General features: G+C 38.5%; 1 pseudogene; it reads right to left on the reverse strand.

The window, feature by feature from the left end:
• Positions 1 to 1,358: 1,358 nt before the first annotated feature.
• Positions 1,359 to 2,161, reverse strand: LOC102867278 (annotated as a pseudogene).
• Between the last annotated feature and the right edge of the window lie 6,732 nt (positions 2,162 to 8,893).

Genomic DNA, 8,893 nt, shown 5'->3' on the forward strand with positions numbered 1-8,893 from the left:
GTGAGATATCATCAAAAGGAATAGCATACATGGAATAGGAATTCCAGAACAGGAAGAACAGAAACAACAAAAAAGGCACCAAAAAGACATATCTGTTTGTCCTTTTGTCAGTCTATAGGATATTCAGCACTCTTCTCCAGCACCACAACACAAATGTATTGATTCTTCTTCTATAATCCTTACTTACTGTCTAGCTGTCAGATACATTAGCAAGTGATTGAAAAGGCTACGGTTTAGATCAGGCACATCTTAGTCTTTAAATTTATATAATTGCTTTTCAGAACTTTGGCAAGGCCTCTCACAGCACTTTCCCAGTGTTATACATCTGATCTCTCTCCTGCTTGACTGTGAATCCAAACAAAATTAAATCATTGACAATTTCAATCATTTCTCTATCTATCATAACACTGTCTATAGGTTCAGTGGTGAGGATTTTTATTTTCCTGATGTTGAGATGTAATCCATATTGAAGGCTGCAGTTCTTGATCCTCTACAGCAAGTGCTTCAGGTCCTCCTCACTTTCAGGGAGTAAGGTTGGGTACCTTTTTGAAGGTGTGCATAATGCAGGTTGTTTATGAGCCTTCCTCAAATCCTAATGCCACACTCTTCTTCATAAAGTCCAGTTTCTTAGATAATTTGTTCAGCAAACAGATTCAATAGGTGTCAAAAGATGATACAGTCGTGATTTCTGCCTTTCCTGCTTTTTCCAGGTAGTGTTCCTTTGCTGTGTTCAGACAACAGATCCTTTGTCTAGGTATAGGATTAACATGAGCACAATTAAGTGTTCTGAAATTCCTATTCTTGCCAAGGTTAGCTATGATTTGTTATGATCCACAAAGTCAAATGCCTTTGCCCAGTCACTAAAATACAAAATGGCATTTTTCTGATAATCATCAAGACAGCATGGTGCTACTACTGTGACTGACACAAAGATCAATGGAATTTAATCTATAATATGGACATCAACCCATTTACCTATGATCAACTGATCTTTGACAAGGAGAGAAATAAATTAAATAGAGAAACAATCACTTCTTTAAAAAATGCTGTTGTTATTAGGTGTCATTGAGTCAAGTAATACTTAAAGCCACCCTATCAATAACAGTCCAGGTATAGTTAAGTATTACTTGACTCAAACAATCAAGTGCTCTGAGATTCCCATTCTTCTCAATGTCAACCACAACCAACTTGTTATGATCCACACAGTCAAATGCCTTTGCATAGTCAATAAAGCACAAATAGACTTTCTTCTGCTATTCCTTACTTTCAGGCAGAATCACTGATATTCAGTGCCTCAACCTATTCTCTCTTTTTTTTAAGTTATTTTCATTTTATTTGATGCTGAAGTATTTATTCTGAGCCATAAGTTTTTGTTTCTTCAGTTTCTTCTGGGAGATCTTTTCTTCTGGGCAACCTCCTTTTCCAGTTTAGGAACAATCTGTTTCTTTTCAGTAAGGATCATCTCAAAATGGCAGGGGGAGCTCATATATAATTTGACCATGAGCTCTGTACATGTGGCGGCAGTGCATCTTGGGAGCTTTGTTCACCTGGATATGCTCAATGACCAGAGAATCGACGTCTAAACCCTCAAAATCAGCATTACTCTCTGCATTTTTAAGCACATGGAGTAAGAACTCAGCACTCTGCTTGGCCACAGACCCTGTGCCCAACTCCACTTTTGGCCTGGGCACACTTCCAGGTCCATTTTGAGGACACCTGGGAAACTGCCCAGGCCAGCAAGCGTATGTATATCCTTAAAGCAAGCCACCAATTATCTGAAAGATACTTCAGTGGCCAACTCCACTATTGTAATATCCGAATGGCACACACTGCTTTTGCAAAGTATCTTTCAGATAATTGGTGGCTTGCTTTAAGGATATACATACGCTTGCTGGCCTGGGCAGTTTCCCAGGTGTCCTCAAAATGGACCTGGAAATTTGACCCTCTTCATTTGTATAATCGGAGTGGCATCCACTTCCATAATAGCTTGCTTTCGGAAACCCTATGAACTTGGAGAGAGGATGAAAGGCACCCAAGCGTCAAGGACTCTCCTTCATAGGGTTGCTATGAGTCGCATGCGACTCGAAGGCACTTAACAACAATGGCAACAACATTTGCATTATTTTGTGGGATTTTCCGGGTCAAGTCAGTAACGAACCATTTTGGGAGATCACCTGAGGCCACTTATGGGAAAAGGCCTCAACCTATTCTTAAAATTATCTTGTTCTGGGCCAGAAGGCTGTTCTGTGAATAGAGCAGGGGGACACTGCATGGTTTAAAATTGAGAAGGGAGTGTGTCAGGGCTGTATTCTCTCTATATACATATTTGATCCGAATGCTGAGCAAGTTATCTGAGAAGCTAGACTCTATGAAGAGGAGTGTGGTATCAGGATTGGAGGGAGAATCATCAATACCCTGTGTTATGCAGATGACACAACCTTGCTTGCTGAAAGTGAGGAGGACTTGAAGTAATTGTTGTAAGGAATGCGCCCTTCAGTATGGATTGTATCTCAATGCCAAGAAGACAAAGATCCTTACCACTAGTCTTATAGATAACATCATGATAGATGGAGAGGAGATTGAAACCGTCAACAGCTTCATCTTTCTCGAACCCACAATTAATATTTTTGGTACTAGCAGTCAGGTAACAGGAGATGTATCACTCTAGGAAAATCTACAATTTGGGACCTCTACAAATTACTGAGGAGTAATGATGTCAGTTTGAGTACTAACGTGTGACTACTTTAGGCCTTGGATTTTCTGATTGCATGTTATGCCTCTGGTAGCCAGACAATGAATAAGCATGACAGAAAAAGAATTGATGCCTTTGAGCTGTGGTGTTGGAGAAGAGCGCCATATATCCCATGGATGGCCAAGAGAACTGAGAAACAGGAAAAGTTCAGTACAAGGGCATCAATACTTCTGTCATCCTTATCCATTGTCCAGTTCTCACAGACAGAGCAAGAGATTTAAATAACCATGCCTAGAATGAGGTGAATCCAGTCTTCAAAACAAAATCATTGCTCTTCAGTACTTTGGAGAGGTCTTGACAGCTGACATTCTCAATACAATGTATCTCCTGATCTCCTGACTGCTGATACCAAGGGAGTTAATGGTATAAATTATTTCATCTTACTTGGATCCACAATCAACAACTGTGGACCCAAGTAAGATAAAGTAATTTACAATTTCCATCTTTTCTCCATCTATTATAATGCTTGCCTATTGTCTCAGTGGTGAGAATTTTTGTTTTCTTGATGGTGAGATGTAATCCATATTGAATGCTGTAGTCTTTGATCTTCTGCAGCAAGCATTTCAAGTTCTTCTCACTTTCAGCAAGTAAGGTTGTGTCATGTGCCTAACATGGGACACTGATGAGTCCTCCTCTGACCCTGATGACATATTCTTATTTATAGAGTCTAACTTTTCAAATGATTTGCTGAGCATAAAGATTGAATAGATATGGATAAAGAATACAACCTTGATGCACACAGTCTTAATTTGAAATCACATAGTGTTCCATTGTTTTGCTCAGACAGTAACTTCTTGGTCAAGTATATGTTTTGTATGAGGATTATTAAGTGTTCTGAAATTTCCATTCTTCTTGATGTTAGTCATAAGTTGTTATGATACACACATTCAAATGTCTTTGCATAGTCAATAAAGCCCAAGTAGACATTCTTCTGGTAATATGCTTTCAGAGAGAATCTTTCTGACATTCACAGACTCCTCTAAACCTTTTATCAATATGCCATTCTGCCATTTAGGAAAGATGTGCTGCAAGGTTTTGCTTGCCTGCAATAAGAATGACTTTTTTTTTTAATCATTTCCACATTCTACTGGATTACCATTCTTGGGAATAGGAACAACCCAGTCATAAAATGAGCTGATGATATAAACAGATAGACACTTCACTATAGAATAAAATAAAATAACCAATAAACATATGGAAAAATGCTCAAAATTAGTTGTTTTTAGAGAGATGCAGTTCAAAGAGTAGTGAGCTATCATCTGACCTCAGCAACAATAATGAAGTCCAACAAAAATAGCAAACAGTAAAAGCTGATAAGGATGCAGAGAGATTGGACCTCTCTGCTTTTGTATACACTGTTGAGTGGAAATGCAAAATGGTACAATCACTATGAAAAGCAGTCTGACACATCCTCAAAAATGTGAAAACAGAAATTCCATTTGACCCAGCTATCTCACTACTGCGAACATAACTCAAAGAATTTAGAGATGTGACACAAAATAGATATACTCATGTTTATTGCAACATTATTCACAATAACAAAGATTTGGAAGCAGTCCAAGTGCTCATCAACAAATGAGAACTTGGATTGAATGGATTGAGAAACTGTGGTACATCCACACAATGGAATATTATGCAGCATTTAAAAACAATGAACTCGTACAACACTACACAACATGGATGAGTCTGGAAGACATATGCTTCATGAATTATCTCGGTCACAAAAAAAGAAAAATACTACATAAGTCACTGTTCTAAAAATAGGTTGGTTTCAGTGGAGATGAGGGGAGTAGGGAGAACAGGAAAAGAATGGATAATGAATAGTGCATTAGAATAGGTGAAGGGAAAGACAGTCTCAAAAGAATGGGTGATTAGACATATTATATATGACAATTAAAAATCTGGAACAAGCCAAGCATTACAAAATGAACTGGGGAAGGGAGAGAGAGGAAAATGAAAACCAATCTCTGTTTAAACTTTCACTAAAATATAATTTTAAAATTGTATATAAAAATAGCAATGATAGTGAGACTTTTTCTTAGGCACTTTGGACACATTATCAAAAAGGACTGGTCCCTGGAGAAGGACATTATTCTTGGCAAAGCAGAGGTCTAGTGAAGAAGAAGAAGTTCTTCAATGAGATGTATTGCTACAATTGCTTCAACAATGGGCTCAAACATAACTTTAATTGTGAAGATGGTGGAGGACAAGATATTGTCCTCCATTATTCTCCACTATCTTGTCCTCCGTCATCCTCACAATTATTCTGGGTTCTCAATTCTATTGTACAAAGAGTGAATGTAAGTCAGAGGCATCTTGATGGCTCCTAGCAACAAAAACTACCCACTGTACTCATGTATAAGACTAGGTACATGTTCACTACTCAAAACTGTTTTTCTGGATGATTGTACAACTAAATTTAGAGGGAATCAGATGTCCCAAGCAATAAGCTTTGCTGTTGTTGTTACTGTTAGGTGCTATTGAATATGACTCAGAAACCCTATGAACCACATAGCTGAACCATGCTTAGGACTTTATATTTGAAGCTAAAATGCTTTCCACAGTAAGTAAGAATCCATAAAGATTCAATAACACCAATACTCCAAGTTAATAACAGCCTTTGATGAGACCCTTTATCTATCTTAGCTCACAGACAGCCATTGCATGGCTTTTCCTTAGTGGAAGTCCTCTGGTTTGTTATTGTTCTGCCCCAGCCACTTACTTGATTACCAAATGGAGATAAGTACGTACTAGAGATGTTCATGAAGATTTATGACATGGCTATTGCATTTAATTACCATGTGATATAGATACATCACAGAGAACATATTCTTCCTTGTGCAGTATTCATTGGGGTCCACTCCTTTCTTATTTTCAGTTCTTATGTATATGTGAGTAGCCCTAGCTTCAGATCTAAAATTGATCATGAAACCCAGGCTTAGCTTGTGAAAGTAGAAAGTAAACAAAGAAGAGGAAAGTCTTCAAGGAGCTAGATTAATACAAAGGTGGCAACAATGGGCTTGAACATGACAAAGATGGTGCGGATGGCACAGGATTTGGCACCTTTTTAAGAAATTACTTTTATTTTATATTGATTTTCATACAAAATTCATATACTTTGTGTTACACATTCCTTAATTCACATTGTGTTTCATATGATCATTCCCATACAATGTGTTTTATAAAATTAATCACCATTGATCCATGCCCACCATTACTCCACCTTTTTGGGTTCTCATTGGATCTTTTGTAATTCTTTCACCCCTTCTCTGCACGTATCAAACTCTGTGACATCATGATCTCCCTTCTCTTCATTTTCAGCCTGTCTCCTCCTTTCTCTTTTCTCTTTGGACTTTTGAACACATCTTAATAGTAATCTTTTCATTTTTACAATAATGGTCTTATTCAGTATTTGATCTTATGAGGCTAAGTTAGATCACTCAACATAATGCTCTTCAGGTTCTCCCATGATACATAGTGTTTTTTTAAATCATTGCTCCTGAGTGCTGCCTAGTATTCCATTATGTGCATGAAACACAATTTCTCAATCCATTCATTTATTGATGGACATTTGAGTTGTTTCCATTTTCTTGTGATTGTGAATATTGCTGTTATGAACATCAGCATACAAATTTCCATTTGTGTATTGGTTTATTTTCCTCAAGGTATATTCCTAGCAGTGGAATAGCTGAGTCATATGGAATTTCTATGTTCAGCTTTTTGAGGAAACAACAAACTACTTCTTGAGTTCCATGTTAATCCCACCAACAGTGTATCAGAGTTCCAACCTCTTAACATTCTATCCAACATTTCTTACTTGCTGTCCTTGGACAATAACTAGGGAGGACAGAAGGAGAATTGATGCCTTCGAGCTGTGGTGCTGGAGAAGAGTATTGAATGTACCATGGACTGCCAAGAAAACAAACAGATTCATCCTAGAGAGGGTTAAACCAAGCTACTCCTTGGAGGCATGGATTCTGGGGCTTCGTCTGACATACTTTGGACATGTTGTAAGGAGAGACAGGTCTTTAGAGAGGGACATCATGCTGGGTAGGGTAGAGGGTAGAGGGACAGCGCAGGAGGGGAAGACCCTCTACGAGATGGATTGATTCAGTGACTGGGGTAATTGGGATGGGAGTGTCAAAAGCAATGCAATTGGCACAGGATGGAGCAGGGTTTAGGGCTGTTGTACACAGGGTCGCTATGAGTCACAAACAACTCGACGGCACATAACAACAACAACAATTACTACTAGGGTGAAATTATATCTAATTGTAGTTTTTATTTGCATCTCTATAATTGCCAGTAATTTTGAGCAGTTCTTCAGATATCTTTTTGCCATCTTAATGTCTTCCTCTATGAAAAGCCTTTCCATGTCTTTTGCCCATTTTGTAATTGGATTATCACTCTTTATCTAGTAGATGTCCTATTCTGTAAAGCTTCATTATGAGACCCTTACTTGAGATGGCATTGTGTGAAATTTATTTTTCAATATGGCTTTCTAGCATGGATGACTTGACTATGTAGGGGGGTGGGACTATGCAAACAGGGTATATTGGCCTATCCACAAGAAGATTAGTTGTCTACCATTCCCCAAGGATTTTGGACAGTCTCAAAAATTTACAAGGGATTCGGCTAGTCTCACCAATAAATTAAATAGCTCTAGGTGCAGAGATGGATTTGCCTCCACCAGAAAAGGAAGAGACCTCCCCCAACCTGGCAAAAAAGAAGAAAAATATAGGACATACATCAGGATGTCAGAAACACTCATGGATGAACGGGAGAACTGACATGAGTTGGGACTTTAGGGGCTGGGGGAAGCCAATATTGTCAGGATTGAGAACTTTGTTGGACAATTAAGGAGGGAAGCCAATATTGGCAGGATTGAGAACTTTATTAATCAATTGGGTAGAGGGCTAGTATTGGGAGGACTGAGAACTTGGGAATGCTGTGAAGCTCAAGGCTGAGGAACCTGTGTGCTCATTTGTGGAGCTGTCTTGATTATATTCCATTGTTAATCTGAATTATAATCTTTTGACTTCTCTTATATGGTTCTGTATGGTCTGTGATCTATCACAGTAAATTTTGGTCTCACCAAAGTGGTAAGATTAGTGTTGAGATGAATAAAAAGAGGAATGTGTACATGGGTTAAATGGCTGACCTCATGGAAATTGGTTTGTTATTGATGTTGTGGACAGGGACAATTTCCCTTTGTGAAGTTGATAAAGATCATATATGTCTGTCCCCACATTGCCCTTGCTCCTTTTACATATTACCAGATGCTTGTCCCCACTCAGTAGGTTTTATTATCACTCTACTAGAAAAATTTTTTATGCACCTGAAGACTTGATCTTAAGGAGATCCCATCCATCAACGTCATCCATTCCTGGAGGTGCATTTCTTGCTGTCCTTTCTAGCTCCTTTATCCCATACGGTAGGACTTATAAGTTTGGTCCTATTTTGTCTCTTATTATCTTTCTGGTTTTGGGATTTACCCTTAACGTCTCTGATCTGAGACGTGGATCCTATTTCAGCTTTCTTCAGGTAGAAGTACAGTTTTGCCAGCACCATTCATTGAAGAAGTCGGCATTTCCCCATTGAGGCTTTGTTTCCTCGTTGAACAGCAGCTGATCATAGGTATCTATCAACCTATTAATCTCTTGGTTCTCAATTTTCTAGGTTAATTTCTGGGTTCTCAGTTCTGTTCCTTTGCTCTATGTTTCTATCATTGTACCAGTACCATGCTGTTTGGGTTATTATATTTTTGGAGATTAGGGAGTACTGTTCCTCCTACTTCATTTGTGTTTTTCAAAAGTGCTTTGTTTACTTGAATCTCTCTCCTTCCCAAATAAACTTGCCTATTGCATACATATGGACTTCATCTGATGGTATGCATAGGAATCAGATCGACTACATCTGTGGAGGAACCGCTGGAGAAGCTCAATATCAGCTGTGAAAACTAGGCTGGGGGCTGAATGTGGAACAGACCACCAATTACTCATATGCAAGTTCAAGCTGAAGCTGAGGAAAATTAAACCAAATCCACAGCAGCCAAAATATGACTTTGATTTCATACCACCTGAATTTCAGAATCATCTCAGGAACAGGTTTGAGGCCTTGAACACTAATGAGCGAAGACCA

This window comes from Elephantulus edwardii, unplaced genomic scaffold (genome assembly GCF_000299155.1).
Source record: "Elephantulus edwardii isolate Elephantulus edwardi_28Jun2011 unplaced genomic scaffold, EleEdw1.0 scaffold00050, whole genome shotgun sequence".
Classification (NCBI taxonomy): Eukaryota; Metazoa; Chordata; class Mammalia; order Macroscelidea; family Macroscelididae; genus Elephantulus; species Elephantulus edwardii.